Consider the following 23,019-nt stretch of genomic DNA (forward strand, 5'->3'; position numbering starts at 1 on the left):
TTGGGTGAAATCTCAGGCAGAATGACAGAGCAAGGGGTGTTAGCCACTGGGGCGAGATATTTGCCAGCCTCGGGGAAGCCTTCCCACACTCTTTACTGGACCCCAGCTGAAGATCTGTTTCTGGCTCGGCCGACTCCTACTTCCATCAGTGTCTTGACCTAGCAGTGAAGAGAGAAAACCAATACTGCTGTTACACGTTACAAACTGAGCGAACTAATATGTTTTCAAGGGCACATTTTCCAATTTCCAAATTATGCTGGCACTTCATTTATCACTCTTAGTTCTCACTGAGTTCTTAGCATTCTGCTTTCAATTGGTGTCTTGACAAGAGAGTAGGAATTAAAGCACAACACTGTAAACATTGTCTCTGACAGCAACTCAGGGAAACATTCGGTAGCAGGAGGGTAAAAAATCTGTATCTTCTGATTATTTGCACATTTAGACTATACACGTTATTCAAGTTTTCACTTTGGATAAGTAATTGAGAATTATTTACATTTGATCCTTTTAATATTAAATATAATCTTTTGTGGCCTAAATGTCTCAAGATGTGTATGAAGTGTTAAAGCAATGATATAATAAGTTGAAATGATTTGTATATTCAAAAAAGCTAGAATTACTAGTGAAAATTACAGTGTAATTAGAAAAATGTGTTATCAATGTGTGAGGCCAAATTTTATCAACAGACCTAGAAAATAGTTCTAATAACAATGTAAATGCATTGTAGTGAAAACATTGACCTTGTCTGAAAAATAGGGAGCATGTGTGAAGCATATGTGTATGAGAAATGTGTAAGAAATATTAAGGAAGTTATTTTGACTACAAAACTTGAAAATATCTAACATTATGGATTCCTATATTTTTGTAGCATTTTCAGAGGAATAGATATAGTATTCATGTAAAATTGGTTCTTTCCATAATCTTAAAAGCCTGCCAGTTAGTAAATACTACTTTTCCTATTAAGTTTGAATGAATTTTGTTACCCCTATCTTTCTAACTCCTTCAGAAATGTCACTCCCTACAGTGAATCATTACCGAACCCCTTGCACATGTTTTCCAAAACCACTTTCAAAACTACCATCTCCTTTTTATACATTTACACAAGAGATACATAGTAGGGTATGTTTTGTCATTTTACAGATAAGGACATTGATGCCCAAAGAGGTTATGTGTCTTGCCTGAAACCCGGAAATTGGTATCTGAACCTCATTTTCTCTTTTCTAATTGACTAAAATGTCTGTGTTCTATTGCTTTCTAGAATAACAGTCTCATCATATACATATAGTGTTACAGCGATGAGATCATAAGTTTACATATATCTGTGTATGTATATAAATGTGTATGTGTGTGTATCTACATATACGGCCTTCGTCGTGATGCTGAGACATACCACTGAAGGAGAGCGGTATCACATTTCAGTTTCGGAAGATTATAAATCCATAATATGATTCAAATGATGGTGTTTTATGAGTAGGCACTAGTTAAAATAGTTTAGATTTGTATGCAATCACGTCTCTCTCCTTTTGCATTTTTCATGCATGCCTCTTAGATCTATATTTCCCTCAGACAATTCACTTTTCAGATAACATGTCTGTTTCCACAATACACACTTTACATTTTCTTAGCCTCCGTTTACCTCTCTTTTCATGTTATCATTTCTTCAAATCAGTAAGATCAAATATCTAAGCCTTTGTTTTCATGTGTCTTTCAGCACAAAAATGTAAATGTGTTCACAGGTATGGAATACTATGGGACTTTTCAGATAGTGTTTAGTCACATTTGGATGATTGAAGATAAATGTTTTAATAAAACAATCTGGGAACTTGAGATGATGTGTAGAGAATCTGTGCTTAAGAGATAAATACAGGGGCACCTGGGTGGCTCAGTCGTTGAGCTCCTGCCTTCAGCTCAGGGCATGATCCTGGGGTCCTGGGATCTAGCCCCACATCAGGCTCCTCTGCTGGGAGCCTACTTCTTCCTCTCCTACTCCCCCTGCTTGTGTTCCCTCTCTCCCTGGCTGTCTCTCTCTCTGTCAAATAAATAAAAATAAAAAACCTTTAAAAAAATAAATACAATATTGTTACAAATAATACAAGGAGATCTATAAATGCTCCTCAGACTAACAGAATATTTTAAAAGTAACATCTGTAAAGTCTATTACAAAACAATAGTCATAACAGAATAAGTTGAGAAGTAAGTTTATTTTATGTTTTTTTTTTTCTTTCTTTTCCATCACTACCACAGGGTAAGACAGTATCATTTCTTATCTGAACTGGTCTAATTCCATTATTCCCTCTAAAACATTCGTTATACTTGAGCCAGGATGATCTTTCCAAACTGAAATGTGATTATATCACTCTCCTTCAGTGATCTATCTCAAGATCAAGATGAAGACCAAACTCCATTTTAAGTCTGATTTAATATGACTTTAAACCTCTGTTGTAACATATTCCTACTGTCCATGTAGACATGTCTTCTCCTGACTGGCACACTCTCTCTATTCTAGGACCTCATGCCTAATTAGGTCTTATTTGAATATCGCTTGTTAACAACTTTCCTGAATGGGTGTAAGGTGTGCCAGTGGTATCCTGAATAAATCCCTATACTGATAGTTTATCTCACAAATTAGAATTACTTAGGTATTTTTGTTCCCACTTGGCTCTAGGCTCCTTGTTATTACACAGTGAAATTTGTTCATCAGTATGTCTTATGATCTAAGAAATATAGGTTTAATAAACATGCCATTGATTAATGTTTATAGTTACATTTTATCTCACAATATTATGAACTGTGAATATCTTGGCAAATACAGTTGTTATTCAGCATTGTAAATATTGCATGTAGTGAGTGAACATGGTCACTTCTGTCTAGTTAAATTTGTATGTATTTATACATATTAAGTTGTAGACGCATGTGGACTCTTGACTTTAAATCTATGCTATAGACTTTACATTTTTAGAGTTATTTTAGTTTTGATTATGACATAGAAGATACTAAAAACCAAAGGAAATATTACACGAATTAATGAAACAATACAGTGTAATAATATGAGGCAACATATTTTAAAATAGGCATTTATGACTTAATAATAGCATTCCCGATCAGCTTTCTGTCAGAGTTAAAGTGGAACTGGTATAATAATAGGCCTACTTTATAGAAAAGCATTGATAAAGAATTTTCGTGGTTGATGATAAACTTGAGCTGGCTTCCTACAAAACAAATTATTCAGCTATACAGTGACTTTCCCAAAGAGCACATTTGCATGATCTTCAAGTTCACTGCTGGAGAGACTCTAAATAATAATCAGGCCATAAAGCCAGAGAAAGGCATTTTAGATTGCCATATAATTTGCACTGAGAACTTTTGAGAATTCCAATGGAGGCTGAACATTAGTAATCCTTCTTGGATAATAATGGAAATAATTAGGAAGGCTTCAAACAGCCTGTCTCTGTAAAAGTTTAGTGTCCTAAATGTGAGAGAGCAAGAACATTGAAAGTTGTTTAATGGCTTTTTGAACAGATCTAATCAGGCAAGTTTTACCCTCTGACACAAATTGGGTCTTGGCTGATGAAAATTGAAGCTACTGTTGCAAGGAACATTCAGATTCTTGCATACTTTTTACCTGGTTGAACAAACCGTAGAGGAAAGTAATGATATACCTGCCTTAAATCACTTGGCCTTTCAAATTTGATATGCATTTAGAAGCAAACTGGAAATCTTTTCAAAGTGAGCAAAAAGAAAATATTTCAAATGTCCCTACATATTACTTTTATAACTCTTTCATAAGCCACTTACATAGTCAAGGCAGAATCTTAATTATACTAGAAAAATTAAGATAATTAAATAGAAGTGAACCTAAAATCTGCTTCTGAGATCTACTTTTATATCTTCCATTGAATTATTGTGTATCTTTGGGATACTTTCAACTAAACATGTTTACAGAATTTCCATGTTATTCTACTCCAAGATAGTATTTATCATCATTCAGAAGAACAAAGTCAACTTGAGTTAATGTAGGGAAGTCACCTATTCCAAAATTTGCTTATTTTTTTTTCATACTATTGACAACTTTAGAAGTGTGCTCTTGGTTTGTGAAAAAGACAGAAATAATATCAATATTAACTCATACTTGACATAACTCATACCCAATCCAGAAATCTTACAGAGAGCATGAAATAACCTGGAAAGGGACCATTTCTGAGCATTGTGGTTGTTCTGGAACTTAAATAGTATTTTGAAAAGTGTTGCTAACATTAATTAATGCTTCATTTTACACATTTAGGAGTTCAGATCTATAAGAAGGACAAACTTTAAAGTCTTAAGAGAGCTACCCATTTCAACTAATCTATGCTAGATATTTGACTACTATACTTCAAGCTGTCTAATAAATTTGGATGATATGTTGTATGTTCAAATTTATTACGAACATTAAAAAGTTGTGGACACCACTCACACAAACTAACTCAAAATGTATCAAAGACTTAAATGTAAGATCTGAAACCATTAAACTGCTAGAAGAAAACAGGAAAAAAAGCTCCTGGACATGGATCTTGGCAATGATTTTTTTTGGATATGGTAGCAAAAGCATAAGCAACAAAATAAAAAATAAGGAAGTGGGACTACATCAAATTAAAAAGCTTGCACACTGGGGTGCCTGGGTGGCTCAGTTGGTTAAGCGGCCAGCTCTTAGTTTCAGCTTGGGTCATGATCTCAGGGTCTTGGGATCTGCTGCATGCTCAGTGGGGAGTCTGCTTGAGGACTCTCCTTCTCCCTCCACCCCCTCCCACACTCGGGGTCGTGCTCTCTCTTTCTCTAAAATAAATATTTAAAAATAAATAAATAGAAATGAAAAGTTTCCATACAGCAAAATAAATGATCAACAAAATGAAAAGGCGGTCTGCAGAATGAGGGAAAATATTTACAAATTATATCCAAAGTATATAAAGAACTCATACAATTCAATAATAACAAAAATCCTCCAATTAAAAAAGGGCCAAAGACCTACATAGACTTTTTTTCCAAAGAAGACATTCAGATGGCCATAGACACATGCAAAGGTGCTCAACATCACTCCTCATGAGGGAAAAGCAAATCAAACCCACAGTGAACTATCTTCTCCTCATAGTTGTTAGAATGGCCATCATCAGAAAGACGAGTAACAAAGGCTGGTGAAGATGTGGAAAGAAGGCAACCTCTGTGCACTGTTGGTGGGAATGTAAACTGGTGCAGGCGCTGGAACACAGTATGGATGGCCTCAGAAAATCAAAACTAGAACTACCATGTGATCCAGAAATCCCAGTTGTCGGTATACATCTGAAGGAAATGACATCACTGCAGAAGCGATATCTGCCTCATGTTCATTGCAGCATTATTTGTAACAGCCAAGACATGGAAATAATGGAAGTGTCCATCAGAGGTGAATGGATGAGCAAAATCTGGAAAATGTACACACACACACACACACACACGGAATATTCAGCCATAAAGAAGAAAATCCTGCCATTTGTGGCAACATAGGTGAATATTGAGAGCATTATGCCAAGTGAAATAAGTCAGAGAAAGACAAATACTATATGATGTCATTTACTCGTGGAATCTAAAACAACAACAACAAAAACAACAACAACAAAAACAAAAACAAAACAGAGAAAGATCAGATTTGCTGTTACCAGAGGTGGGGATGGGGGGGGGGTTGGAATGAGGAGAATTGGAGGAAGTTAATGAAAAGAAACAAACTTCCAGCTATAAGATAAATAAATACTAGGAATGTAACATATACAACATGATGACTATAGCTAATACTGCTGTACGGTATATTTGAAAGCTGCTAAAAGACTAGATTCTAAAAGACCCCATCACAAGGATAAAAACATTTTTTCTTTTCTTTGTGTATCTATGTGAGCTGATGTTAACTAAGCTTTATGTGCTAATCATTTTGTAATATATGTGGGTCAAGTCATTATGTAATTTATACGGTTCTTTATGCCAATTATCTTGATAAAACTAAAAAAAATCAAATTTGTGGAAATGGCTTTCTATGTGCTCTAAAAACTAAGATATTTTTGTAGAATCACCTCAGTAATTTTCAGCAAGACACTTACTGGAAATATTCAGGTTGAGAGTTATCTTTATGCTTTTTCTGATAAATAATAGTTTGTCTTTGAGCACATCTTTCTTTTCTTCCTTCTGAAAATTATAGGCAGAAAGATGAATAATTGATTTTTAATAGACTCTGTGTGCATGTACATGTGTGTAAATTTTAGTAACATCTGGTTTTAGTTTCTAGGAAAAAGCTAATACTGGTGAAATCAGTAAGTGATACAGTGGTGTTCCTATCTGACATGGGATGTCAAAGGAAAGCTTATTGGATTAAGCAACTCTTCATGGAAATGCACACATCATTGTAAATCTACTTAGGGAAAAGATAGTGAAAGTAGAAATTCTTATCATTTTTCCCATAAAAACCAGTTCTCAATTTACACTTGCCATGTTGCTAATGGGTCTTGGGAAATCTTAAAATTGAAATGAAATATTTACTTCATTTTTCTATTTGTTGTTATTTTAACAAATTCCAAGTTTTACGTGGTGCTTTATCTTCCTCTTAAATGTGACTTCTTCATGGCCTCTCTGTTAAATTTCATTGTTTAAGATTGCCTTTTAGCCCAATTTTAAGAGTTGTTGTTATTTTGTAAGCTATCCTTTGCCTTTCTGATGCTACTAAGTATCTTCGGAGTATCAGAAAAATGTTGTCCTTCTTTAGCTTTTGAGTTATACTCACTTGAACAAAAAGCCAAACAAAAGAATTTCAGAAGCATAGAAATACACCTTAAATTATTATGCTGTTTTCAAGTTATAAACTTCCTTAACAGATTTAAAATTTCACCATCGGGATGACTCTTTTGAGCAAGTAAGAGGTTTTATAGCCAGAATGCTATTATTCAAGTATTATCGATAATATATATAGGAACATCTTTATAAACTCTCAACCAAGATAGCCTAGTCCAACTGTGGGCAAGTCTAAGAACTAGAAAGCTTTTTGATATTTTGAACCTACTCTTAAATTTTTCATTTTCTTTCAGAACTCTGTCATTCTCTTCACTCTTCTTTCTGTATTCTAGTGTGTTTGATCTTGACTACTGTCCAATTTCCTTATTCCTCTGTCACTATCTTGAAACTTTGTTCAGTACACACTGACACCATTTTTCACTCATCAGTATTCTTCCTTCTGAAATTTGTCCTTCTCCCATCAATATCCAAACAGAACTCTCTAGAACCAAACCTAAACTTAACATCTTATATAAAAATTAACTCAAAATGGATCATAGATCTAAATGAGACATTTAAAAAAACGCTATAAAACTTCTAGAAGAAAACACAGGAAAAATTTTTCCTTTGCTTAGGTTAGACAAGGAGCTCTTAGACATGACACCAAAGGTACAATCCATAAAAGAAATAAAATAATATAGACCATCAAACTTAAAAACTTTTGCTCTGTTGTGTGATCCCTATTAAGAGGATCAAGGTCTATTTAGAGTATCAAGTTTGTCATTGGCACATATTATCAAATCACATTCTGAGAAACAATTTTTATCCAGAATATATAAAGAATTCTCTAATCTCAGCAATTTAAAAAAAAATCAGAAAATAGGCAAATCATTTTAACAGATATTTCTCCCAAAAGGGTATAGAGATGGCAAATACACACGAGAGAAAAGATGTTCACCATCATTAGTCATTAGGGAAATGCAAACTAAAGCTACAGTAAGATACCATTGCATACCTATTAAAACGGCAAAAAAATTAAAAAATACAGTATCAAGTGTTGACAAGGATAGAGGGCAACTGGATTTCTCAAACATTGTTGATGAAAACATAAAATGTCATAGCCATTCTGGAAAGCAGCTCAGCTGTTTCTTAAAGTTAACAGCCACGATACAGCCCAGCCCTCCTGGGTTTCTATCCTAGCGAACTAAAGTATGTTCACAGTCACTTTATAGTAGCCAAAAGCTGGAAAGCACCCAAAATTCAACTGGTGAATAAAGTGTGATACAACAAATACAAAGAAACAAACTAATGATACAAAAAATGATTTAGAAGGATGTCAAGGATTTATGCTGAGTGCAAAAGCCAATCTGAAAAAAATTGGATATGATATGATTCTGTTTCTATAACATTCTTGAAATGGCAAAATCATAGTGATAAGTAGTCAGTTGCTGCCGGAGGTTAGGGTTGGGGAGGAGGACAGAACTGTTAATGGGTAACATAAGGGAGTGTCTTTGTGCCGATGGAGCCGTTCTGTACCCTAATGGTAATATGTACCATGTGGTGATGCTTCAACAAATTTACACTTGGTATAAAATTTCAAAGAACTATACACATAAAAGAGAGCAAAAGAAGAGTGCATTTAAAATCTATATAAAGTATATTTGCAAGTTAAGGGTATTGTGCCAATGTTGGGGCACCCGGGTGGCTCAGTTGGTTAAGTGTCTCGCTCTTGATTTAGGCTGAGGTCGTGATCTCAGCGTCATAAGATCAAGCCCCGCATTGGGCTCCACTCTGGGGGTGGAGCCTGCTTGAGATTCTCTCTCTCTCCCTCTCTCTCTCTGCCCCTCCCCCAACTCGTGCATGTGCACTCTCTCTGAAAAGAAAAATTAAAAAAAAAAGTATTGTACCAATGTGAGATTCCTGCTTTTGACCATGTACTGTGGTTATGGAAGATAATCATTGGGTGAAGCTGCTTTAAAATATACCAGAATGATCATTACTATTTTGAAACTTCAGGAAGGCAACATATTTCAAAATAAAAAGTTGCAATTAAAAGAAAGAAGAGGGAATTGGGTATTTAGGGACAATTAGAAGTCTGTCACACTCAATAAAAAGATTTAAGGTCTTGAACAGGATTACAGTTTTTAAATTTCATTATTTTCCTAACACTATCATAGCTTAAGCAAAACCGCATTTAATAACATATGAATCTAGAAGAGAACCAGGTGATTTAAAATTAAATTTCCAGCTAAACATCTTAGGATGTTAAACCATAGTTATATTCTTAAATTTCATTCTTAAAATTATTAATGTCAATTAAAACCAATATATTAAATTACTTTTAGTTTATGACAAAAGTAACACTTCTTAAGAAAAATCGGTTAAAAACTTCAGTATGCTTTTATTAATTACTTGAATAATAAAGTTTCAGGGAGATCACTTAGGCTCTAATTTATCATATTAGTCCTTATCAACAAAGATTTTCAAAGAAAGAAAAAAATCTATATTTAATTAATTTATATTTAACTTCAATTAAATTCCTCCATATAACCTTCTGTGAAGTTAAATCTTTTTTTTTTTTATTTCCAGACAATTGGATGAATTTGGGCATTAAATCCTGACCTTTGGTCTTTAGATATACTTCACATGCTTCAAGTATGATTGATTGCTTGAGTCCAATTATTTCTCCAGTGCCTGTGGGATTCTTAAAAACCCCTAACATTTGCAGGAAATGACCTTTATCGTACCCCATCATGCAACAGCTGTCAGAGATGTTTCTGCTGCCCATTCTCTGTCATACAGAGATAGGGTTTTTTCAGTAAGACCTCTGTTGTTGGGCCAGTAAAACTGCAGAGCTTCATTTTCTAAGACTCTTTTGACATTGAGGAAGATACCAGGTGACAATAACAAAGATAAATGTTAGTGATTACCACATGAGACTTATATATGGTCCATGTCCTGCAGCAATGGAGATAATTGGAAGCTATGGAAATACTACAAATCCTAAACTTTTGCCATGTTAAGAATAAGTATTTGGGTTGAAACCAGGAAAAAATTTAGTTGTCAATTACTTGGCATTAGGCTGAAAATTCCCCTTGCTCATAAACTCTTATGAATGCAATTAAGTGCCCCAGGAAGCTGGCACCTTGTCTGGGGGCTTGGTTGGAATTAAGTTGATAATCAGAATCATCAGAGGAGTCCTAAGAGAAAAGGGATTGACTGAACTGTTGTGGTTATTTTTCCCTAGAATGTGAAATCTGCTTTTAGATCAAACTATTCAGTTTCAACTCAAGGTAGGAAATAATACCCTAGGTGATTATGTGCTGTGCCATTTTTTAAAATATTGATTCTTTCTTTAATACCACTGGTTTTTCTCAAGCACTTGGTGTTTCCTGGCCAGTTGGTCACATTTACTACCAGGTGATTAAAATCTACAGTATATGCAACTGGTAGAGGTTTCCTTGGCTACTGTAGAGGTTGGCTTCCTCACAGGACTTTCCCAGAATGAGGACCATGGTAGCCACTCTCTGTAAATGAGCAGGGGTAATCATAGTGGTCTCACCTATAAGGTGACTGGCTGAAGAGCAGACAGGGTATTGGGAGTCCATGTAATTCCCAATTTAAATAATGAATTTCCCTCTAAGGTTAAAAGGCTTTAGTGTATTTCCTCTTTAAAGAAAGTTGCTCTTCACATTTTCCTTTTTTCCTCCTCCTTGGTGAAAAAGCAGAGAGGGGGAGCAGAGGAAACTGCAAAGAATAAGATAGGACAATAAGAATGTGCAAAGGTTAAAAGAAGAAAAAGTTAAATTATAACAATCTTAGTGTTGTCTCTGTGCAGCTCTTATGCTTTGCATGGTTTTATTTATGTTTGCATTGTTGGTCTGCATTTGTATTCACTCTTAGTTTTGGCTTATAGCTTTTCTGTTACACTCACAGGGTCTTGTGGTTGGCAAACCACCCACACTTAACGTACTCCCAAACACACATGGTGCACATGTGAATCTGCACATGTACTCAGAGGAAGAGAGAGAAAGGGGAGACAAGTGATGAAAACAAAAGCAAAAACAAAAAGCAGTGAAACAGAAAAAAGCATTTAGCTAAGTAGAAGTAAAGAAGAAAAATGAAGCCTATATGGAAGAAAGAGATAGAGATTATTATATGGAGGATTTGTGGCTCTGATTCATCTTCCAAAGATTGAAGAAAAGGATTTGAACTCAGATTTCTGCCACTGATGCCTATACTCTAATAGCTGTCATATTCTAGCATTACATTTAATATTTTTATTTATTTAGTAATTTTTACGCATGAAGTCCTGTTAAGTTCTATAAGAAGGAAAAATGCAATGAAGACCCATCCCTGCCTTCCAAAAACTTAACTTGCTATTCCCTGAAGACCTAACTAAATAGAAAAATTTTAAGGATATTTAATTACCATTTACCAACATATATTGAGTGCCTTTTGTGCATTACACACTGTGCAAGGCAATAGAAATACAAATAATAATAGATGATAAATAGGTAGCAGAATATAATCTTTGTCCTCAAATAATGTACAATATGGCTAGAGAATAGATTAGATTATAGAATGAGGGATGAGAACTCAGAAGAGTGAACCTAACCCAGTTGGGGTGGGACCTGGGGAGAATGGGGTATGGCTTTCTTTTAGAAGAGTTGATCCCAGCAAGGTTCATAGGATGATAACAGCATTGCAGAGAGAAAGGGTGGAAATTACAAAAACGTAGAGAAAATACAGTACAGCAGAGGCACTGAAAGGTGTTTAATGTTGCTCAGGGTAGTTCCAAAAATGATTTGAGAAAAGCATGTTGGAAATGAAGTCAAGGGCCAATCTTAGACTCCCTTGCAAGACTTGCAAGGATTTAAGACTTAACCTCTACCTAATTAGAGAGCCTTTGAAGGCATTTAAAAAGTTAAAATGTCCATGCTACCCAGAGCAATCTACACTTTCAATGCTATCCCGATCAAAATACCGAGGACATTTTTCAAAGAACTGGAACAAATAGTCCTTAAATTTTTATGGAACCAGAAAAGGCCCCGAATCTCCAAGGAACTGTTGAAAAGGAAAAACAAAGCTGGGGGCATCACAATGCCGGATTTCGAGCTGTACTACAAAGCTGTGATCACAAAGACAGCATGGTACTGGCACAAAAACAGACACATAGACCAATGGAACAGAATAGAGAGCCCAGAAATGGACCCTCAGCTCTTTGGGCAACTAATATTTGATAAAGCAGGAAAAAACATCCGGTGGGAAAAAGACAGTCTCTTCAATAAATGGTGCTGGGAAAATTGGACAGCTACATGCAAAAGAAGGAAACTTGACCACTCTCTCACACCATACACAAAAATAAACTCCAAATGGATGAAAGACCTCGATGTGAGACCGGAATCCATCAAAATTCTAGAGGAGAACATACGCAGCAACCTCTACGACATCGGCCAAAGCAACCTTTTTCATGATACATCCCCAAAGGCAAGAGAAACAAAAGATACAATGAACTTATGGGACTTCATCAAGATTAAAAGTTTCTGCACATCCAAGGAAACAGTCAGAAAAACTAAGAGGCAGCCCACGGAATGGGAGAATATATTTGCAAATGACACTACAGATAAAGGACTGGTATCCAAGATCTACAAAGAACTTCTCAAACTCAATACACGAGAAACAAATAAACAAATCAAAAAATGGGCAGAAGATATGAACAGACACTTTTCCAATGAAGACATACAAATGGCTAACAGACACATGAAAAAATGTTCAAAATCATTAGCCATCAAGGAAATTCAAATCAAAACCACACTGAGATACCACCTTATGCCAGTGAGAATGGCAAAAATAGACAAGGCAAGAAACAACAATTGTTGGAGAGGATGTGGAGAAAGGGGATCCCTCCTACATTGTTGGTGGGAATGCAAGTTGGTACAGCCACTCTGGAAAACAGTGTGGAGGTCCCTTAGAAAGTTAAAAATTGAGCTACCCTATGATCCAGCCATTGCACTACTGGGTGTTTACCCCAAAGATACAGATGTAGTGAAGAGAAGGGCCATATGCACCCCAAAGTTCATAGCAGCAATGTCCACAATAGCTAAATTGTGGAAGGAGCCGAGATGCCCTTCAACAGATGACTGGATTAAGAAGTTGTGGTCCATATATACAATGGAATATTACTCAGCCATCAGAAAGAACGAGTTCTCAACATTTGCTACAACATGGACGGCACTGGAGGAGATAATGCTAAGTGAAATAAGTCAAGCAGAGAAAGACAACTATCATATGATTTCTCTCATCTATGGAACATAAGATCTAGAATGATCAGTAGGGGAAGAAAGGGATAAAGGAAGGGGGGGTAATCAGAAGGGGGAATGAAACATGAGGGACTATGGACTATGAGAAACAAACTGAGGGCTACAGAGCAGAGGGGGGTGGGGGAATGGGATGGGCCGGTGATGAGTAGTAAGGAGGGCACATATTGCATGGTGCACTGGGTGTTATACACAACTAATGAATCATCGAGCCTTACATCGAAAACCGGGGATGTACTGTATGGTGACTAACATAATATAATAAATCATTATTAAAAAAAAAAAAGTCTGATTGTAAAACCAGCACTGAGTGAAATGTATTTGAAATGTCATTCAGAGAACAGTGAGAGTATCAAAAGGCTAAGACCAATTAGGAAGGCAGGAAGAAAAGTTGTAAACATCATCAGATATCCAGGAGCTAGGTGGAGGGTGAAAAATATCTTCGTGTCCACACTCCCTCGATATATATGATAGCCATGCTGTGCATTTCACGAAAGCAGCGCATGTGGGCTTTCTGGACCTGTAAGTAAGTGTGCTTTGCCCTGCCCTCACACCCCGCCTGCTCCGTCTCTCTCTGTTAGCTCATGCGCAGCTGCTGCATCTCTCCCCAGACCTAGCTGCACATGGTTCCTGGCTTTGGCTTTGCCCCATACGCATTATCTTCTGAATGACGTGTATGTGCTCTCCAGCTAGTCCTGTCCTACTCAGTGCCCCAGAGTAGGTAGGACACCATATGGTTAATGACAGGTAGAAAAGACAAAATGATTTATTAGAAAGATATTTATGATGTAGGTAGGGGGGATGGTGAATGAGAGATGGTGCTTTTTACATGGAGGAGTAAGAAAAGATTAATCAACCACAACTCTGCCTACAACAACAGAACAGGAGATGGTATCATTTATTGATTTAGAAAATATACAAGAAGGAGCCAGCATCATAACCTAAGGACAAGGTATCCCGTTTGTATCTATTGAGATGGAAGTGCCTCTGGGATACCGGATGGCAATTCCCTAAAAAGCAGCTCAATCTCTGAGGCTATGGAAAGACAGTTGGGAGTAATGAACATGTTAGCAGTAGTTGAAATCATGGCAACAGATGAAACCATTTAGATGAATTGCATAGAATAAGCAGAGGAGAAATTCCGGACATCAAACTTTGCAAGTATGGGCAAAGGAAAGGGAACATAAAGAAGGATCTGAGAGGTCAAACAAGATGAGAGTATTCAGAAGAGTGACAAACAGTATCAAATGTAATGAGTAGCATGTAAACTGCCACATGTTCTTTGGAATAGATGGACATTATATCAGTGACCTTGGAAAGGGGACTTCCTGTAAGTGACTGGAAGTTGGATTAAATGAAAAATGAGGAAGCGAGGTATTACAGGTTATTCTTCAGCTTGTTTGTAATTGGTAAGGTAAAAAGTTGAAAGACAAAATTTTTATAATTAAAAAATTATCTTCTTTCTTTATTGAGTAGGATAATCTAGCAATGAAGGAAAGATAGAAGATTTGGAAGAAAGAATATAATGAACGAGTCAAGTTTCTGAAGGAAGCAGGATGTAATATCCAGCTTGGAGGAGTTGGGATTGAGCCAAGAACGAAGGGAAGAATGGTAATCTCTCTCAGGCCAGAGGAACAATTGGCAGTGATGTGTGGAAGAATGGAGATAGTCTTCAAGGACGAGGATTAACTATTTAGCAATATAGGGTAAAAGAATGTTTTCTAAGTTTTAAAACTAAAATAAGTGACAGTGATAAGAGGCATGTCATTAAAACATTTACAAGCAACATTCACTGACTACTGTGTACTAGACATTGTGTCAGCCAGTTGGAAGTAGCAATTAAAAGGTCACCTATAAAATTGAGGAATTAATAATGAAGAATAACATTTTTAAATAAGAAACCTTTGGTGTGATGAGTATCCCAAAGGGGAAATCAAGGTTTCTAACAATTTTTAAATAATTCAGATATTATAACTTTCTCTCCTATTACTAAATGGAGAAAAGTAGGAGCTGTGTGTTTCTACCTGCATTAAAGCTCTGATCATCAAGTTCTCAAGTTCAATGCAGAGACATCTGAAATCATAAAAAAAAAATGTCTAAAATAACTGCCACCACAAAGCTGCTTTGATGAGAGAACAGATGGGTGACAGCACGGAGTTTCTATAAGCAGGTAGGAAAACAATCAGAGTTAGCAAACAACATCCGTGGTAACAAGTCTAGAATCCCCAAGAGGATATTTTCCTTTATTGGTGGGTAAACATTTAGCAGTTTTGATTACCAGAGCGTCTTCTAACCTGGTGGTGCCCACTCGCTAGAGTGTTTTCCAGAAAGCATTTCATATAGCTCATATTACCTGTAAAATATTTCATCTAGACAGCTTTATCAAAAAGTATTTAGTACTTTATGGGTTGTGCATTTAGGGTATGTGTCTCAAAGCACATACAATTCTTTCCAGATTCCTGAGAGAGGTAACAGGGGGAAAAATGAGTGTATGGGAATTGGTACAGTAGCCCTAAAAAAACCAAAAAGATGTGCTGAGAAGCTAGAAGTAAGATTTGACTGCAAAAGAGAAATAATTATTCCCGTATGTATTACGTATTCCTGTATATAATTAAATTTACATGAGTGGTCCTTCTATCAGTTTTCTATTGCTACCATAACAAATCACCACAAACTTGGTGGCTCAAATCAACAAAAATTTATTATCTTAGAGTTCTATAAGTTAGAAGTCAGCAAGGATCTCACTGGGTTAAAATCATCATGTTAGTTTGGCTGTATTCCTTTCTGGAGACTATAGGGTTGAGTATTTCCTTGCATTTTCCAGTTTCTAGAGGCCACCAACATTCCTTGGCTCCTGGCCCTCTTTTTCCATCTTAAAAGCCACCAATGTTGTATCTTTCTGGCCATTCTCAAATGGCCACATTTCCCTCTGACTCTGTCTTCTGCCTCCTTATACATTTAAGAGCCCATGTGGTTATATTGGGCTCACCCAAATAATCCAAGATAATCTTCCTATCTCAAGGTCCATAACTTTAATTATCTCTGAAAGTTCCTTCTGCCATATAGAGTATCGTATTCATACATCCCAGGGATTAAGATGTGGGCATCCTTGGGGCCATTACTCTGCCTACCACAGACCTATTGCTTAATAAAAAGTTGGTAACAGGAAAATGAAAAAAGACAAAAATAATTCAGATAATGCTGATTATTTTAAAGCAGATTTAAAAAAAAAATATATTTCCGTGAGATGAAACTAAGTTTTATATTCCCTGTGACCCCAGCAATACCTTTCTACTTGAATAACAAATGATAAGAACTAAAAAAATGTATAGAAAGACCGAGGAAATAGTGAGGCACACCAGACAGGAAAGCAAAACACTTATACGATGATATGGGCTCACTTACAAACTCTGAGATCTAGGAAAAGTCATAATTTTAAATGTAAAATGGGGATATCAGTTACCACTATTGATATATGCATAGGTACTTTGTAAATATAATTTCTCATTCTGCCTACCTGAAAACATTATTGTAAAAATCATACGAGCAATCTGCATGTGAAGGTTCTTTGTAAATTATAAAACACCGTGGGATTTTTACAAGATTTTGAAGGCACTCCACATATTTTACCAGCGATTTAAAGAAACTTGTGATATATTTGCTATTTGTTATTCTTATTTGTTATTGTAGGACTTTGATTATTCCTTTTTTAAATATTACAACAACTGAGATTGACAGGATGTTTGTTGTCCCAATTCATATATTAACAGATTCCACATTCTAGTGCTCTAGAAATAGAATTCTTTCCTCTCACCTCTTGTGTGCCTGCTGGTATTTCTATTTGTGAATTAAGGAATTCAACTCCAAGGGAAAGCCTGTGACATAATTTCATATCTCAGTTGAAACCTTAGCCTCTAACAAAGTGAAGAAAGAGGCTACCAATGTGAGGAGAGTGGTCAACTTGAAGGAAAAGAAAACTTGGACACAATTAATTCCAGAGATTTATAAAGAACTGGGATGTAAACCAGTAATTCTGACAACTTGGAGTTAGATTTCAGTTTGTTTTGGTTTGGTTTTAGAGGAAATTACACACAGTGTGGAATTTTGCCAATGCAATGGTATCTGTCGTACAATGAAAAAATTCTTACACTTGACCAATGAGCATATAAAAAATGCTCAACATCATTAATCATCAGAGAAATTCAAATCAAAACCACACTGAGATATCACCTCACACCCAATAAAATGGCTACTATTAAAAAAAAAAAAGGAAAAAACAAAACCCCCGGGAATTACAAGTGTCAGCACGGCTGCAGACAAATTAGAATCTCTGTGTACTGTTAATGGGAATGTAAAATAATGCATATGAAAACAACGTAGGTTCCTCAAGAAAATTAAAAAATAGAAACACAGTATGATCCAGCAATGCCACTTCTGGGTATTCATCCAAGAAATAAAACAAAAAGTGAAAACAGGATCTTGAAGAGAGATTTGCATGCCCACATTCATTGCTGCACTAGTCACAATAAACAAGAGGTGGAATCAACCTAAATGTCTATCAGAAGATAAATGGATTTTAAAAATGCAGTGTATACATAACACCAGAATATTGTTCAGCCTCAAAAAAGAAAGCCTGTTACATGCACAACATGGATGCACCTTGAAGGCATTATGCTGAGTGAAACAGGCTGTTCACAACGACACAGTTACTGGACGATCCGCTGATCCAGGGTATCTGAAGTAGTCCAGTTCTAGAAACAGAAGGTAGAATGGTAGTTACCAGAGGCTAGGGGTCAGGGAGGAAAGGGGAAACTGTTGCTATCTAAGGAGTATAGAGCATTTTTGTTTGGTTTGTTTTTGGTTTTGTTTTTCATTTGGTTTGGTTTGGTTTTACAAGATGAAAAAGTTCTGGCGATCTGCCTCACAACACTGTGAATAAACTTAACACTACTGAATCGCACATTTAAAAATGGTTAAGATGGTAAATATTAAATGTTTCAAAAAATCGCAGATGTCCTCCTGAAGGATACAGACCTGATGAGCACATGGTTGAACCAGCAAAGGCCTGGGGTCAAGATGAAGAGATGCTACTGGCAATAACTTAAAATGTATGTGGAAAAAAAAGAACGTATGGCCGTGAGCTCCTGGGGCAGATGCCTGTACATCACAGCAAAGGATTAAATGATACCAATGTAGTAACTCAAGAGTAAACACCCTCCCCCCACCCCCCAGCAAAGATGCTGGGTGTATACCAGGACCCACTAGCTTCCTGCCACGGACATAGAGTTTGCCTCATGGACACAGATACCCTCCTAGGGCAGAAAAGGGAGGTGAGGAAAAAAAGCAAACTATTAAATATTTTACCTAAGAAAGCAAAAACAACAAAAACGTCAGTTATTCCACAGTAATCATTTAAAATCTAATAGGGAGTTGTATTTTTAAAATGTTCAATATTTAAAGTGAAGGGAGACAATTCAGACTGAAAGAAACTCTATTAACTGGCAATTCTAAATCTAGCCACCTGCTGAAAGGTGGTCTCATAAGCAGAGCATGGCCATGCTAGAGAGTAACAACTGTGTTTTCTGCGGATACCTTAGTTGTAGTGTATGTTAACATGAGTATCCCTTTTCTCAGTTTTGGCTGAGGCCTCAAGCTAGTAACGGTCAGTCATGCCCACATTGCAAGAGAGGATATGAGTTCACTGAAGCAGACCTTGTCATAATTTTCATGAACTTTAGAAGACTACCTGCCTCTATTCTTTTAAAAATGTTGGAGAGAATATTAGAAAGGATTTTTTTTTTTTTAAGAAGAGATGTTGGAATGCTCTTGTCTCACTACTGTGCTTTGAGGAATTTTTTGAGGGCCAAAGATACATAGGATGGATCCACTCGACGTCTATGTCAGGAGGTAGGTGGCTCCTTGGATTAGTCCAGAGTCCTGGATGTTCTCTTTGAGCTGCTTTAACAAGGTACTGGAGACTGGGTGGCTTATACAGCAAACTAGAAGCTGGGAAATCTGAGATCAAGGTGTGAGCAGATTTGATGTCTGGGGAGGACATCCTTCCTGGTTTACAGACAGTGCCTTCTTGCTGAATCTTCACATGGTAGAGTGAGAGGGAAAGGAACTGAGGTCTTTTCATCTCTTAAGAGATGAAAATCTCTTATACCAATCCTATCATGGATGTACCACTCCTAGACCCTCATCCAAACCTAGTTATCGCCCAAAGTCCCCATCTCCAAAAATCATCGTATTGTGGATTAAGACTTCAACATATGAATTTTGGGAGGTCATGAATATTTGTGCATAGTCAGTACCTACTCTGGAGGATGTCCACTGGTCACATTTAATCCTTGGCTGTAACTTGCTGACATCTGTCCCTAGAGCCCATAGCCATTGTTCTTTTTGTTTGTTTATTTTTGCTTTTGTTTTTTGGGGGGGTTATTTTTAATTTTTTTAATTTTTTAATTTATTTTTTAAATTTATTATGTTAATCACCATACAGTACATCCTTAGTTTTTGATGTACTGTTCCATGATTCATTGTTTGTGTATAACACCCGGTGCTCCATGCAATATGTGCCCTCCCTAATACCCATCACCGGCCTAGCCCAATGCCCCACCCCCCTCCCCTCTAAAGCCCTCAGTTTGTTTCCCAGAGTTCATAGTCTCTCGTGGTTCATTCCCCCTCTGTTTAACCCCCCTTCATTCTTCCCTTCCTTCTCCTACCGATCTCCCTGCTATTCCTTATGTTCTACAAATGAGTGAAACCATATGATAATTGTCTTTCTCTGCTTGACTTATTGCACTTAGCATTATCTCCTCCAGTTCCGTCCATGTTGCTGCAAATGTTGGGTAATCGTTCTTTCTGATCATAGCCCTTGTTCTTTGATTTGCTTTTGAAGTCCTCACCAGTGATCACCACTTCATCTTGACTCAAGATGTGGCAGAGGAGAGGGGAAGAGAGATAGTGTGCTGGTCTGAGTTTCATCTAAGATCCTGTCCAGGACTCTGTAGAAGTACTGAGTGCATCAAGAAAGGGGTAAATCTGCAGATTCCTAGGAACTGAGGGGGGCAGACATAAGTGGTTGTCCACAGAGTGCAATCCTGTATTCCTAGCACCATGAAGAGAAAGTCAGTAATGCCTTCATTTCCTGACTGTTTGAGGGCACATACTCTATAGGACACCAGAAAAAAAGATAATGGGTGCATTTATAACCATTCAGCAAATATTGGAATTGAGTATCAAAGCTTGCTTTGTTGCAAGGGAAAATTTTGTGTCCCCTTCTGCCGTGCTTGCATTATGATAGCTAGTATTTCTTGCTCTCTCTTTCCACTGAGACAGAGCTAGAAGAAGAAGAAGAGAAAACTAGTGCATGCAGAAAGTGAAAACATTTACTGAAGCAGAGATTTTACCATGTCCCCCAAAGAAATAATTGGTAGATTGAAAATAGCTGACAGTGTCCACCCTGTGAGTTAGCATAGACTACTCTAATTAAACAGAGAAATATTTCAATGGTTATTCCAAATATACATATTACATCTAATATGTCCATATGAATTTTAAGTAGTTGCTCCCCAGAAAGCACTGACTGCTTTGCACAGCACTAGAAATGGTCTTGAATGCCAAAAAGTTCCGTCAAAAGCTTTGTGGGTTTTTGCGATTTAAGCCAGAGATAAAAAATTCATTCCTTTATATAGATTATATCCAAAAGGAAAACATTGGAAATTAAAGATGTTATAGCAATTGTAAGTTGAAATTTCTTTGCATTAAGTCAAAATATGGATATATTTGGAGAGAAGAGAGTATGAGAAATTGTCCTAAAGGTGACTGATAAGGAATTGTGAATTTTTATTTTATTATTTTTTTTTAATGTTTTTTTATTATATTATGTTAGTCACCGTACAGTACATCCCTGGTTTCTGATGTAAAGTTCGATGATTCATTAGTTGCATATAACACCCAGTGCACCATGCAATACGTGCCCTCCTTACTACCTTTTTTTATTTTTTTATTATTATTTTTCTTTTTTATAATGATTTTTTATTATATTATGTTAGTCACCATTCAGTACATCCCCGGTTTTGATGTAAGGCTCGATGATTCATTAGTTGTGTATAACACCCAGTGCACCATGCAATATGTGCCCTCCTTACTACTCATCACCGGCCTATCCCATTCCCCCACCCCCCCTCCCCTCTGAGGCCCTCAGTTTGTTTCTCATAGTCCATAGTCTCTCATGTTTCATTCCCCCTTCTGATTACCCCCCCTTCCTTTATCCCTTTCTTCCCCTACTGATCATTCTAGATCTTATGTTCCATAGATGAGAGAAATCATATGATAGTTGTCTTTCTCTGCTTGACTTATTTCACTTAGCATTATCTCCTCCAGTGCCGTCCATGTTGTAGCAAATGTTGAGAACTCGTTCTTTCTGATGGCTGAGTAATATTCCATTGTATATATGGACCACAACTTCTTAATCCAGTCATCTGTTGAAGGGCATCTCGGCTCCTTCCACAATTTAGCTATTGTGGACATTGCTGCTATGAACTTTGGGGTGCATATGGCCCTTCTCTTCACTACATCTGTATCTTTGGGGTAAACACCCAGTAGTGCAATGGCTGGATCATAGGGTAGCTCAATTTTTAACTTTCTAAGGGACCTCCACACTGTTTTCCAGAGTGGCTGTACCAACTTGCATTCCCACCAACAATGTAGGAGGGATCCCCTTTCTCCACATCCTCTCCAACAATTGTTGTTTCTTGCCTTGTCTATTTTTGCCATTCTCACTGGCATAAGGTGGTATCTCAGTGTGGTTTTGATTTGAATTTCCTTGATGGCTAATGATTTTGAACATTTTTTCATGTGTCTGTTAGCCATTTGTATGTCTTCATTGGAAAAGTGTCTGTTCATATCTTCTGCCCATTTTTTGATTTGTTTATTTGTTTCTCGTGTATTGAGTTTGAGAAGTTCTTTGTAGATCTTGGATACCAGTCCTTTATCTGTAGTGTCATTTGCAAATATATTCTCCCATTCCGTGGGCTGCCTCTTAGTTTTTCTGACTGTTTCCTTGGATGTGCAGAAACTTTTAATCTTGATGAAGTCCCATAAGTTCATTGTATCTTTTGTTTCTCTTGCCTTTGGGGATGTATCATGAAAAAGGTTGCTTTGGCCGATGTCGTAGAGGTTGCTGCGTATGTTCTCCTCTAGAATTTTGATGGATTCCGGTCTCACATCGAGGTCTTTCATCCATTTGGAGTTTATTTTTGTGTATGGTGTGAGAGAGTGGTCAAGTTTCCTTCTTTTGCATGTAGCTGTCCAATTTTCCCAGCACCATTTATTGAAGAGACTGTCTTTTTCCCACCGGATGTTTTTTCCTGCTTTATCAAATATTAGTTGCCCAAAGAGCCGAGGGTCCATTTCTGGGCTCTCTATTCTGTTCCATTGGTCTATGTGTCTGTTTTTGTGCCAGTACCATGCTGTCTTTGTGATCACAGCTTTGTAGTACAGCTCGAAATCCAGCATTGTGATGCCCCCAGCTTTGTTTTTCCTTTTCAACAGTTCCTTGGAGATTCGGGGCCTTTTCTGGTTCCATACAAATTTAAGGACTATTTGTTCCAGTTCTTTGAAAAATGTCCTCGGTATTTTGATCGGGATAGCATTGAAAGAGTAGATTGCTCTGGGTAGCATGGACATTTTAACTATGTTAATTCTTCCGATCCATGAGCTTGGAATATCTTTCCATCTTTTCATGTCTTCCTCAATGTCTTTCAAGAGTGATTTATAGTTTCTAGAATATAGGTCCTTTACGTCTCTGGTTAAGTTAATTCCAAGGTAACGTATGGTTTTTGGTGCTATTGTAAATGGGATGGATTCCCTAATTTCTCTTTCTTCGGTCTCGCTATTCGTGTACAGAAATGCAACTGATTTCTGAGCA

Source organism: Ursus arctos, unplaced genomic scaffold (genome assembly GCF_023065955.2).
Source record: "Ursus arctos isolate Adak ecotype North America unplaced genomic scaffold, UrsArc2.0 scaffold_6, whole genome shotgun sequence".
In the NCBI taxonomy this organism is placed as follows: Eukaryota; Metazoa; Chordata; class Mammalia; order Carnivora; family Ursidae; genus Ursus; species Ursus arctos.